This window comes from Pan paniscus, chromosome 6, assembly GCF_029289425.2.
Source record: "Pan paniscus chromosome 6, NHGRI_mPanPan1-v2.0_pri, whole genome shotgun sequence".
Lineage (NCBI taxonomy): Eukaryota > Metazoa > Chordata > Mammalia > Primates > Hominidae > Pan > Pan paniscus.
The window spans coordinates 165895085-165909651 of NC_073255.2; the positions used below are offsets into that span (position 1 = coordinate 165895085).

The following is a 14567-nucleotide window of genomic DNA, read 5'->3' on the forward strand; positions in this document are numbered from 1 at the left end:
CTACTATGAACATTTGTGTGCAAGTCTTTGTATGAATATGTGCTTTTTTTGGGTGAATACACAGAGGTGGAAAGGCTAGATCATATGGTAAGTATGTTTAACTTTTTAAGAAACTGATCAGCTGTTTTCCAAAGTGGTTTTATCATTTTACATTCCCACCAACAGTGTATGAGAGTTCTAGTTCCTCCGCACTCTTATTAACACATGGTTTTAATCAGACATCTAATAGGTATGCAGTAGTTTCTGATTGTGATTTTAATTTATATTTCCTTAATGTGAATAATGTTGAACATCTTTTCATGTGCTTATTTGCCATCCATTTTTTTGGTGAAATATCTGTGTAGATCTGTTGCCTACTTTTTGAAAAAAAATTGAATTCTTTGCTCTTATTTGATTTCCAAAGTTCTTTATATATTCTGGATACACATCCTTTATCAGATATGGGCTTTGCAAATATTTTCTCCCAGTCAGTGGCTGGTCTTTTCATTCTTCTCATGGCATCTTTTCAGGAAAAGAAGTTTTTAATTTTGATGAAGTCCAATTTATCAAATTTATTTCCTATTGACTGTGCTTTTAGTGTAATATCTAAGACATATTATCTAATTAAAGGTCACAAAGATTTTACTTCTATGTTTTCTAGAAGTTTTATAGTTTTAGATTTTACACTTAGGTGCATAATCGATTTTGACTTAATTTTTAAACGTGGTATGAGGTATGAATTGAAGTTCTTTTTTTCTTTTTTTGCATGTAGCTATCCAACTGTTCTAGCCCAACTCACTGAAACTATTCATTAGAAATTATCCTTTCTCATTGCCTTTGGGTCTTTTTAAAAATCAATTGTATATGTGTGTGTATGTATGTCTGAACTTTCTATTCTGTTCCATTTGATCTGTTCTATTTGAGCTGTCTATCATGATGTTAACAGCACCTCATCTTGATGACTATTATTTTTTATGAAGCCTTGAAATCAGGTGGTGTTAGCCCTCCAACTTTGTTATTCTCTTTCAAAGATGTTTTGGCTAATCTAGATCCTTTGCATTTTCATGGGAATTTTTAGACAGTTTGTCAGTTTCTATAATTTTTTTTTTCCTGTAAAGCTGAGACAGAAACCCAGGGCTCTGAGGTCAGTCTGCCTAGGTTCAAGTTTTATCTTTACCTCTTCATAACTGTCTGACTTTGGCCAAGTTACCTAACTTCTCTGCAATTCCATTTCTCATTCACAAAGCTGAAATAATAATATTATCAATCTCATGGGGTTGTGAAAGGGCTTAGATGAAGTAATGCAGATAAGGCTGAGAGAACGAAAATACAAACAGACAATGGCCAGATCATATATGACAATAGAACTCTGGGCCACAACCTCTGCAGCAACCCATCCAGGAAGCCAAACCACAGCCTCTGCAGCAATCATCCCAGAACAGTCAGAACTTGACCAAGTCAGTAAGTGCAGCTGCCCTAACTTCTGCCCCCACTTCCAACTCAGGACCAAGCACAGAAAGCCAAATATGGTCCCCAATCCAATCACACTGGATGCTCGATTTCTAGTCAGCCTACCTCTAGCTTTCCCATGCCAACAAGCTCCAATCAAGGCATAGCTGAAGACTTCCCTTTTTTCACTATAAAGCTTTGCACAGCCCTGCCTGCCTGAGTCTCTGACAAATGCGAGTGATGGTGGCTGAGACCCTGGCTAAAGCAAGCGCTGAATAAACAGCTTCTGTTTCTTCTCACTTGGGTGGTTTTTGTTTATTTCCACAGTGCTTAACACTGTGCTCTCAGAGTTAGTGATTGCCCAATACATTTTATATAGAGCAGTAGAATTGCTTTGTCATATGAAACTTTAAAAAGAATTCCAATAGATAAAACAAATAAAAGTGGCATTTCAACCGTTTATTTTATCTAAGTCAGCCAGTAATAAAGGTAGGACTGTTGCAGTGATCTCAATAACATTAAATGAACATGATGGCTGATCCTTGCAACCACAAGATTTTTTAAAATCCTGATTCACATAATAAGAAGTTGCAAATGCCAAATTTCTGTTTTCTTTTAAACAGGTCACTTTGCAATTAAATATTTGCAGAACCTCTGAAGCACCTCTTCAAAACTCTAGGGCTCTCAGAAACATGGAGTAAAAACTTACCCTGCTGTGAGGTCACGGTACAGGGTCTTGATTTCAGTCCTAGTGATGCTGCCAATCTGCTGGATAACCTTGGGCATGACACTTGACCTCTGAGATTTGTTCCTCCCTTGTAAATTGAAAGAGCTGAACTAAAGAACTTCTCAAAATTTAGTGCGCATGGATAACCACACGTATATACTGGAGGAGGGTGTGTGCCCATTTAAAATGTAGGTTTCTGACCCACCCAGTGGCGTCTGAGTCAGGGTCCTGGAATCTGCATTTTAACAAGCACAGCTGATTCTGGTGCTAGTGACAATTGGGCACAATTTGAGCAGCACAGGAGCAAATGGTCTTTTAGGTCCCTTCTGGCTCTGATGTGTGTGATTGAGGTGGGGTTGTTGAAGAGAAGTCACTGGGCTGCAACATTGGGAAAGGAAAAGTGAAGGAGAAAACCATTCAACAGTGGGGAAAATTTTGTTTTTTTAAAAAGCCTATTGTGTCAATATTCTACTTTATTTCTTTTTTCTTTTCTTTTCTTTTCTTTTTTTTGAGATGGAGTCTCGCTCTGTCGCCCAGGCTGGAGTGCAGTGGTGGGATCTTTGCTCACTGCAACCTCCACCTCCCAGGTTCAAGCGATTCTCCTGCCTCAGCCTCCCGAGTAACTGGGATTACGGGCACCCACCACCACGCCTGGCCAATTTTTGTATTTTTGGTAGAGACAGGGTTTCCCCATGTTGGCCAGGCTGGTCTTGAACTCCTGACCTCAAGTAATCGGCCTGCCTCGACCTCCCAAAGTGCTGAGATTACGGATGTGAGCCACCGTGCCAGGCCAGCATTCCACTTTTGAAAGCCCCCATGACCCTGGTCCAGAAGGACTTTGATTCCTGGCCCTGGTCTTCAAGCTCTTTGCAGAGGCAATGCACATTTTATTCTCCATGAGACCACAGGAAGAAAAAAAATCACCCTCAAATTTCCCAACCCCATGCCCTAAATTTCAATGCGCCAGAGATGAAATGCAACTTGCGAAATGCCTCCCTGCTCTTCTGCTCCACAGTTTCTCCATAGCTTGGCTTGGGGCAGGAGGGGACAGAGGAGGGTTTGGCCAGTCGGGGGTCTAGCCCTCAAAGCCAGATTAAACCCAGGCCACGGCGACTCCTCTCAATTCTGCAATTGGGTCCCAGCTCAGTGTGGCCATATCGCCCTCTTGCGGTAGAAAGCGGGACTCCGCCTGGCTAGGGGAACAGACGCCGGGGCTGACTGTAGCAAAGACCGGAAGCTCTTCTTGGATCCAAGGCAGGTGCAAGGAGGGAAAAAAGGTATCACCAGAGGGACGCTCTTCATTATGACTTTTTCTATTTTTCCTCACCCTTTCTGCTTCCCAAACCCAGTTCTCCCACTTATCGTTGCCCACTATTAAAAACTGCTTTGTAATGAGAAAACCTGCAGTTTACAAGGTGTTTTCACAAACTTCGTCTTATGTGAGCCACTCTCACTGCCTTTTCTCACTTCTCTTCCTCTTCCAGAATGAGAAGAAAAAAACTGGAAAAAACAACAAACAAACAACAACAACAAAAAAAACTGAAAAAAAATTACAAATGCCTTTCTAGTATTTTGCAAAAGGGTAGGCCTGCCCACACCCTTGGTTTAGGTTCCAGGACCAGTTACCTTGGAGCTGAGATCATAACCTTCACCCCTGTAAGGACCCCTTAGCTTTGTGGTCACAAATAGAGTCTTAAACTTGCCAGGGCTTGGTCACAAGAAGAGAGAGCACAACATATGACCAAAGCGGCACAAGGCCGCTAAACAATTATTTTTGTTTCATCAACTGTTTTTTTTTTTTTTAAGAGACAGGGGTCTCAGTGTGTTGCCCAGGCTGGACTTGAACTCCTGGGCTCAAGCAATCCTCCCACCTCGGCCTCCCAAGTAGCTAGGATTACAGGTACACACTAGTGTACCTAGTGTACAGTAGTGTAACTAGTCTGGCTAGTTAATTAACTTTTAATTTAATTTAATTTTGAGATGGAGTCTCCCTCTGTCACCCAGGCTGGAGTGCAGTGGCTCGATCTTGGCTCACTACAACCTCCACCTTCCGGGTTCAAGCGATTCTCCTGCCTCAGCCTCTTGAGTAGCTGAGACTACAGGGGAGTGCCACTACACCCGGCTAATTTTTTGTATTTTTAGTAGAGACGGGGTTTCACCATGTTAGCCAGGATAGTCTCGATCTCCTGACCTTGTGATCCACCAGCCTCAGCCTCCCAAAGTGCTGGGATTACAGGCATGAGCCACCGCGCCAGGCCTATTTTTTTGAGATGGAGTCTTACTCTGTCACCCAGGTGGGAGTGCAGTGGTGCTGATCTTGGCTCACTGCAAACGCTGCCTCCAGGGTTCAAGCGATTCTCTTGCCTCAGCCTCCTGAATAGCTGGGATTACAGGCATGTACCACCACACCCAGCTAGTTAATTAACTTAAAAAAATAATAATCAAATTATGGGCTGGCTGTGGTGGTTCAGGCCTGTAATCCCAGCACTTTGGGAAGCTGAGGCGAGTGGATCACTTGAAGTCAGGAGTCCCAGACCAGCCCGGCCAACATGGTGAAACCCCATCTCTACCAAAAACACAAAAATTAGCCGGGCATGGTGGCGTGCACCTGTAGTCCCAGCTACTCAAGAGGCTGAGGCAGGAAAATCGCTTAAACCCGGGAGGCGGAGGTTGCACCAGGTAGAGATTGCGCCACTGCACTCCAGACTGGGTGACAGAGCAAGACTCCATCTCAAAAAAAAAAAAATTAATCAAATTATAACAAAAATTGAAAAATGCACAAATCATAAATGTACCATTCAAATAATTTTCACAGAGTACACCTGTGTAACTAAGCCTCCAGATCAAAAAAGAGAACATTACCAGCATTCCCTAATGCCCCCCTTCATGTTCCTCCCAGTCACAAATCACCCCCACTGTAACTCCTATTATGATTTTTAACATCATAGATTAATTTTATCTGCTTTTGAATTTCATATAGAAGGAATCACACAATATGTACTCACATATATGCCTTTTGCTGAGCACTGTGAATTAATCTATGTTGTTGCACACCATTCTTTCCTATTGTGCTAGTATGCCATTGTAGAAATATACCACAATGTATCCATTTTATTCATGGTAGACATTTTGGATATTTATAGTTTAGGGCTATTATAAGAGTGCTTCTTTGAGCATTCTTGTATTCATGAAAAAACAGCATTTTCTAGAGTGATCAAAGGGATTAATGGGACATTTATATACCTAGAAACATGATTTATATATATGGATATAAGAAAACAACAGGCATTATGAATCCTATTTATTTACTGAACTTCCATGTTTATTGCAGCACTATTGATGATAGCCAAGATAAAAAATCAACCTAAAAATATCCATAATCAAATGAATGGATAAAGAAAATGTGGTGTATATACACAATGGAGTATTATTCAGCCATAAGAAAAGAAAATCTTGTCATTTTCAATCATGTGGATGAACCTGGAGGACACTATGTTAATTGAAATAAGCCAGACACAGAAAAACAAATACCTCATAATCTCACTCATATGTGGAATCTAAACAAGTTGACCTCATTGAATCAGAGAGCAGAATGGTGGTTACCAGAGGCTGGGATTTTACAGGGAGAAGGTTTGGGGAGATTTCTGTCAAAGCACACCTAATTACAGTTAGATAGAAGGAATAAGCTCAAGAGATCTGTCACACAGCATGATGACTGTAGTTAATGATGATATATTCTATCTTTGAAGAATGCTAAGACACTTGATGTTAAGTGCTGTCACTACAAAAATCATAACTCTGTGAGGTAAAGCACTTAATTGGCTAGAATTAAGCATTCAACAATGTATATATACTTCAAAACATCATGTTGTAAATGATAAATGCATAAAATTTTATCTGACAATTTAAAAAGTAAATAAATTATATATCAATATATATCTACCTATATATACCTACCTACATATATATATATATATATATTTTTTTTTTTTTTTTTCCTTGAGACAGGGTCTCACTCTGTCACCCAGGTTGGAGTGCAGTGGTGAAATTATGGCTCACTGCAGTCTCTACCTCCTGTACTCAAGCGATCCTCCCACCTCAGTCTCCCAGCTAGGTGGAACTAGAGGCATGCACCATCATGCCTGCCTGTTTGGAGGGTGTGTGTAGAGACAGGATCTCACTATGCTGTACTGGCTGGGTCTTGAATTCCTGGGCTCAAGCATTCCCCTCGCCTCGGCCTCCCAAAGTGCTGGGATTAGAGGTGTGAGCCACTATGCCGGGCCAAAAAAAGTAAATAAAATTTTGGAACACATTATGAAAGGATAGCAGTAGGCTGGGCACGGTTGGCTCACGCCTGTAATCCCAGCTCTTTGGGAGGCCGAGGTGGATGGATCACCTGAGGTCAGGAGTTCGAGACCAGCCTGGTCAACATGGCAAAACCCTGTCTCTACTAAAAGGACAAAAATTAGCCGGGCGTGGTGGCACGTGCCTGTTATCCCAGCTACTCAGGAGGCTGAGGCAGGAGAATCGCTTGAACCCTGCAGGTGGAGGTTGCAGTGAGCCGAGATCATGCCATTGCACTCCAGCCTGGGCAACAGAGCGAGTCTCAGAAAAAAAAAGAAAGGATAGCTGTATTCCAAATACTGAGTCTGTGTCTTTGTCATAACCTTAGCTGAAATTATCAAAAATATATAGTTCTTGTGGTGTTTTTGTTGTTCCACTAGTTAGTCCTAAGCATACAAACTCTGATGATTACCAGCATGTTTAACACACGGCATACAACACGGAAGTCACTGAAGTGCTTTAGGACTTTGACTCTTCGTGCACCTGGAGTTTCTAGTGCTGATGGTGATGGCGTGGAAGAAACTACAGAGGCAGGAAGTGGTAACAGTTCCATTTCTGGCCACTCTGAACACAGAATAAAGTTTGCATCCAAAATCACTGAAGAAATGTTTCAAACCACAAGCTTCCGCAGACCAGGCACAGTGGCTCACACCTGTAATTCCAGCACTTTGGGAGGCTGAGGCAGGAGGATGGCTCAAGTCCAGGATTTTGAGACCGGCCTGGGCAACATAGTGAGACCCCATTGCTACAAAACAAACAAAACAAAAACAAAAGCTTCCACAGTCTCTGAGAATTTTCTAGAGAGAATGACCAAGGACTTGGCTATAGTTAGGTAACTAAGAATAAAAACTATAGACTGTGAACTGCACCCATGAAAATAAAGGAAGAGATCATATATGAAAGTGAGAAATAGGCCAGGCACAGTGGCTCACGCTTGAAATCCCAACACTATGGGAGGCCAAGGCAGGAGGATCACTTGAGACCGGGAGTTCAAGACCAGCCTAGGCAACATTGTAAAACCCTGTCTCTCATGCATCACTTACATAACCTAAAAGTAAACCACAAATGGCCTGTCCACCTAGATTTTCTTCATGCCTCTTACATTTCAGAGTTCTTAATCTTCCATGGAAAAGTGTATATGAATGATGTCCACCCAAACTTTTCCTGTCTTTCCTTAAATGTAAATTCTCAAGGCTACAGCTTCCATATCTTCTCAGTATCACTTTCTGGAATGAATCTTTTTTTTTTTTTCCAAGACGGAGTCTTGCTCTGTTGCCCAGTCTGGAGTGTCGTGGTGCAATCTCCACTCACTGCAACCTCCGTCTCCTGGGTTGAAGCAATTCTCCTGCCTCAGCCTCCTGAGTAGCAGGATTACAGGTGCGCACCACCATACCCAGCTAATTTTTGTATTTTTAGTACAGATTTTCACCATGTTGGCCAGGCTGGTCTTGAACAGGCTGGTCTTGAACTGGCTGGTCTCAAACTCCTGACCTCATGATCTGCCCGCCTTAGCCTCCCAAAGTGCTGGGATTACAGGTGTGAGCCACCGCGCCCGGCCTGGAATGAATTGTTATGCCCTGCTCTGGCAAAAGGTCTTGAGTGAAATGAGAAGACATAACTGGTTGTTTGGCTCCTGGCTCCTGTCTCTTCACATTCCAGGGCTCTTTCCTTTGCTCCAGGCAGGTGATCACGTCTGACTTAGATATAGCAAAACCCAGGGAGGCCAGGTTTCTGTAGTTCTCTAACATCACATCCCTATACAAATTCTGCTGTGCAGGGTCCAGACATCCCCACTCCTCTGGAGAGAATACAGCCACATCCCTGAAAGTCAACAGACTCATTTCCCAGCTTCTAGGGTGTCCTGGTGTTCTCCCTACGGATCTCCAAGTACCTACAGATCACAGGTCTGCCGATCACAGCCCATTCTTGTATTTAGTTTTTGGGAAATATATGCATACATTTCTGTTGGCTTCATAACTAAGAGTGAAATTGCTGGGTCATAGGATTGCTTTCACTGATACTGCCAGCTTTCCAAAGTGTTGTACTAATTTACATTCCCATCAGCAATATATGAGAGTTTCATGTTCTTTACAACAATTGGTATGTTATTTTTCATTTAGTTATCGTGGTATGTGAGTAATAGTATTTATTGCCTTGTTCTTTTAATTTACATTTCCCTAATAACTAAAGCACCTTTCCAGGAACTTATCAGCCATTTGGTTTGGATATCTTCTTTTGTCAAGTGCCTATTTAAGGCTTTTAGGCAAACAATTTAAAGTCTGAATTTATCCACCATGAATGTGATAAGAGCATTGTTAAGAATTCAGTTTAATCCCAAACAAGCAAGTTCTATTCATGAGCGACATAGAGAGATAATCCTTACACCTGTACGGTATTTGCATGATCTCATTTAGCTAATACAGCAAGTACTCTGGAAAGTAGAAGACTGAGGTTATGTTTTACCTAGAAGGAAGCCATCTTGGAGGGGTTGTGACATGCTCGAAATAAGTGGCAGAACCAAGATTCTCAACGTTTTGCAACTTCCTGACCAAATACTCTTTTCACCATAATAGTTCTCAACTCCATTGAATTCCTCCACCTTTATAATAAATATTTTATATCATCCCCTTTACTACAATGAAATTAAATTTAATTTCAAAAGATAATCAAGCCAAGCACGGTGGTGCCCACCTGTAGTCCCAGCTACTCAGGAGGCTGAGGCAAGAGGATCTGCTTGAGTCCCTGGAGTTTGAGGCTGTAATATGCCATGCTCATACCTGTGAATAGCCACTGCCCTCCAGCCTGGGCAACATAGTGAGACCCTATCTCTAAAAAAAAAAAAAAAGATAATCAATATATTGCCTCTATGATATAAAGGAGAAATAAAAGGATAGTAATTTATAATAAATAATTACTGGCCCGGCACAGTAACTCATGCCTGTAATCCCAGAACTTTGGGAGGCCAAGGTGGGAAGATCGCTTGAGCCCAGGAGTTCAAGAACAGCCTGAGAAACATAGGAAGACCCTGTCTCTACAAAAATTAAAAAAAAAATAATAGCCAGGTGTGGTGGCACATGCCTATGGTCCCAGTTACTTGGGAGGCTGAAGCGGGAGGATCATTCAGGATTGCTTGGGCCTGGGAGGTTGAGGCTGCAGTGAGCCGTGATCACACCATTGCACTCCAGCGTGGGCAACAGAGCGAGACTCTGTCTCAAACTAAAATAATAATTACAATGATTACAAATAGAATAATTAATAACTAAATATAAGGAAAACAATAATAAATTCTGGGCACAGCTGTATTAGAACATGTAATGGAATGCTAGATAATTTCCTCTACAAACAGACTGTCTCTGCTGTCCCTGACATAATTTTCCACATTGGTGAACAGCTCTAGGTAAAACTGTGAATGAAACAAAGTACAATAATCTTTTATATGGTAGTTGTATTCCAGGGAAATTAACTGTGTTAATTTTTGACATGTTTTTTAAGTCATTATCTGAGTTTTAGGCTCAGATAATTATGGACAGTTTTTCACCTACATGAATATCTGAGGATACATTCGAAAGCTGGACAAGTCTTTATTTTACAGGATTGTCACATTCATTGCAGAACAACATAGCAACCCTGGCCCCATGCCCCCTAAAGGGTGGTAGGGTCCCGCAATCATTGTGACAACCCACAGCTCCTTGAGGTGGTACTTCTCCTACTGACAACACTACACTACAAGCACTGTCCAGCATATTTCCAGCCTGAAATATGCAATGTAACCAAAAAGCCGAGGTTTGGCTGAGAAAGACCTGGGTTTGGCACTCAGTCATTCACTCTCAGTGAGACCCCGAGTAAGCCACTTCACATCTCTGAGCCTCGGTGTCCCAACTATGAGGCTGGCCTCTGCATTTTGTAGCAGCAGCAGCATTTACTATGTCTCACTGCACCTGCTGCAAGCTGCTTGGAGCAAGCCTCCGTCCTTCCCACTCCATCGCTTAGCTGCTGGTTCATGCACCACCCAGCCCTGCCCCATGTTGGCAGCGATTTGCAAGGCTGACTAGTTAGTTACTCATGCACATAGTGCTTTTGATCTTCCCACTCCCTGTTGATAAATATGTTCAGCAGTAACATGGTAGATATTAGTATGAACTATCACTATCAGGAAAAAAAGTGTTAAAATGCATATCTATTGGCTCAGTAGAAAATACTCCTTAAGTCTTTAGCTGTTGAAAAAATATACTGTTTGACACTTTCTCAAGTCCAAATGCAGTAGCTCATCGTAACCAAAATCTTGGTAAATATAACACCTTCCCATTGGGATCCCAACTGCAGGCCTTGCTAGCACATGCCTTCTTGAAATGTGTGATAATTAACTGCTTGAAAAATAGAAATCAAATTAGTGAGTGATGTCACAGTGGATTCAAAAGTATGACTACAGCTTAAATTCAAAGGCACAGGGGTGCAGAATATGAACGTATCATTGTTAAAGTAGAGTTTTTTTTTTAAAAAAAAGTTGATAACATGAACTTACACAAATATCAAATTAACATGCATCAAATATTTTATTCAACTCAATTAATAAAGGAACCAATAAGATGTTGAAACAAATTCTAATGAGAATTTTACCTACAGAGGTTTATATTCTCCACGGGACAAGGTTTTTTTGTTTGTTTGTTTTTTGAGACAAGCTCTCACTCTGTCACCCAGGCTGGAGTGCAGTGGCATCATCTCAGCTCACGGCAGCCTCGACCTCCCGAGTTCAAGCAATCCTCCTGCCTCAGTCTCTTGAGTAGTTGGGATTACAAACATGCGCCACCATGCCAGGCTATTTTTTTTGTATTTTTTGTAGACATCAGGTTTCACCATGTTGCTCAGGCTGATCTCAAACTCCTGAGCTCAAGCGATCTGCCTGCCTCGGCCTCCCAAAGTGCTAGGATTATAGGCATGAACCACTGCGCCCGGCTGGACAAAGTATTTTTAAAGTTCTATGAACAGAAATCATTTGCATTACTATGGACAAGAAGCATTTGTATTGCTGCCAATTTCTACAACTTAACTTCTACCCTAAAGGCAATAAAACAATCTGGCCTCCTATTGCTGCTGTAGCAGATTACCCATAAACTCCATAGCTTAAAGCAACAGAAATTTATCTTACAGTTCAGTTGGAGTATCTGACAGTTGGAGGACAGAAGCCCTAAATGGGTTTACTTGGCTGAAATCAAGGTGTTGGTGGGGCTGTGTTCCTTCCAGAGGCTCTAGGAGAAACCCATTTCTTCACTTTTTCTACCTTTTTTTTTTGAGAGGGAGTCTCTCTCTGTCACCCAGGCTGGAGTGCAGTGGCGCAATCTTGGGCAACTCCCTGTTCAAGCGATTCTCCTGCCTCAGCCTCCTGAGTAGCTGGGATTACAGGCACGCGTCACCAGTCTTGGTTAATTTTTTTTTTTTTTGAGATGGAGTCTCATTCTGTTGCCCAGGCTGGAGTACAGTGGCGCAATCTCAGCTCACTGCAGCCTCCACCTCTCGGGTTCAAGCAATTCTCCAGCCTCAGCATCCCAAGCAGCTGGGATTACAGGTGCCCGCCATCACACCCAGCTAATTTTTTTTGTATTTTTAGTAGAGACAGGGTTTCACCATGTTGGCCAGGCTGTTTTCGAACTCCTGACCTCAAGTGATCTGCCCACTTTAGCCTCCCAAAGGGCTAGGATTACAGGCGTGAGCCACCACGCCCTGCATTTTGTATTTTAATAGAGACAGGGTTTCACCATGTTGGCCAGGCTGGTCTCGAACTCCTGACCTCAGATGATCTGCCTGCCTTGGCCTCCCAAAGTGCTGGGATTACAGCTGTGAGCCACTGTGCCTGGCTGCTTTTTCTACCTTCTAGAGGCTACTCACATTCCTTGGCTCATGGCCTATTCCTCCATTTCCAAAGCCAGTAATGGTTTTGGTTGTGTGCTTTTCACTTTGCATCATCTCAGGTTCTCTGCTTCCATGGTCACACCTTTGACTCTGACTCTCTGCCTCCCTCTTTCACTTATAAGGACCCCTGTAATTACTCTGGGCCTACCTGTATAATCAGGAACAATCTCCCCATCTCAAGATCCATGGGGCTGGGCGCAGTGGCTCACGCCTGTAATCTCAGCACTTTGGGAGGCCGAGGCGGATGGATCACTTGAGGTCAGGAGTTTGAGAGCAGCCTGGCCAACATGGTGAAACCCTGTCTCTACTAAAAATACAAAAATTAGCAGAGTATGGTGGTGGGTGCCTGTAATCCCAGCTACTCGGGAGGCTCAGGCAGGAGAATCGCTTAAGCTCAGGAGTCGAATGCTGCAGTGAGCAGAGATCATGCCACTGCACTCCAGCCTGGGCGACAGAGCAAGATTCTGTCTCAAAAAAAAAAAAAAAATCTGTCGACCGCACAAGCTCCTATAGAGTAACATCATCCTTAGAGAATGTGTGAGACTACACCCTACAATCCACTGAAAGGACACCCAATAATCTCTTTTGCCCTTTTCTTGGTCTTTAACAGTTTTTCCTGGCAATGTCAAGGCTCATAGCAAGGGCGATTTTGCAAGACACAAGATCACGCAGCCCTGGGCCCATGGTCCCTGTGAACAACCAACCACCTGAGCAGGGAAGCAGCTGCCCCTTTCACTAGGACATGGTCACTTTGTCCCTACCCAGCCAACTTGGCTTGTTTCCCTTGGCCTCTGAGAGGGTTAGAGTTTTTCATCCCTGGTTACTGATTAATCATATTATATTCCCTTCCCTCCATCCTGGAGGGATGAAAACAGAGCAGAAACATTTAGTCTATAAACTGGGAAAGAGTTAGAAGGAGACAACGAGGGAAAAGAGACATACAAGTATTAATAGGACACGGACAAAGCCAAACCTTATCCACTTCATAATTTTGTGTATATCTGGCATTGTTCCAGGGCTGGGGCAGGAACAGAGAGTGGGGTGGAGATGTCTCTCCACACTGACCTCTTTCCTGAACCCATTTGGCTCTTGTGGAATAAGGGAGAGCCAGGACATCCCCTATAACAAATCCAAGATGGCTTCACCCTATTAACTGTGTGGACCTGGTGAAATGGAAGTAGCTAGCCACTCTTCATTAAGCCAACAATTTTCAAACTACTCCTGCTCAAAGCCCCATTTAATACTGACTTTTCCCACTGGTTAGTTACTCATCTCCTCCTTCCTGAGCAAATCCTCCTAAACAAATGGCAATTAACTAAGACATAATGCGGAGCTGCCTGATGGAGGCCAGAACATAGTTTCAGTCAAAGCCAGAGTAATTCATTCCTTCCCTGAGCAAACACCAATTGAGCCTCTGCTGAGTGCTAGGCACCAGACCGGCTCTGTGGGAAATAAAAATAAGCCCACTGTCCTGCCTTCAAGGAGCTCCCAGTCCAGTGGATGGAGAGGTAAGGGTGAAATTGCATGTCCAAAAGCAAAGAGAGGGAAGAAGAGAATTTCAGAATGTTGGGAGAGCAGTAGAGAAAGCACAAAGATGTAGACACAAAGGGCTGTGTTCTTGGCTGGGAACTTCAGGTAGAAAGAAGTGGCTGGAGCTAAGAGTGAATGGGAGGTGAGACTGCAGAAGGAGAGGAGGGCCAGGTTAATGTAAGTATGCCTTGAAACTGGGGTTCAATGAGTCCTTCATTTGCTAGGTGTTTGTTGAGTACTTCCTATGCACCCAATACTGAGTCGAGCCCTGCTAACATAAATACAACTGAATACGAAATGGCTCTACCCTCAATAAATCACAATCTAGTGAAGAGAAAGAGCTATGGAAATACTCTCAGTGGAGCAAGTTAAGTGAAAAAATAGATGTGCTTAAGTGCTAAGCGAACTCCGCCCACGGGAATAGCGAGAGGAAGGCAGGCCCCTTGGGAGGTTTTGCAAAGGAGCCATATAATTAGTAACATGCCTCTTGGCATGTTAGAAGTAGAAGACAAGAGGAATTAGGGGATGACAACTCATGATCCACTCCAAGGGTCTATGTTTATAGACACTCTAAAGGCACAAAACTCATCATGTCCAGCTCAGTTGGGTAGGTGATGGCTCAGTACCCACT

The 14567-nt window shown here is 42.9% G+C and overlaps 1 pseudogene; it reads right to left on the reverse strand.

Annotated features, from left to right (window-relative positions):
* Positions 1-4276: 4276 nt before the first annotated feature.
* Positions 4277-8400, reverse strand: LOC129398209 (zinc finger protein 195-like; annotated as a pseudogene).
* Between the last annotated feature and the right edge of the window lie 6167 nt (positions 8401-14567).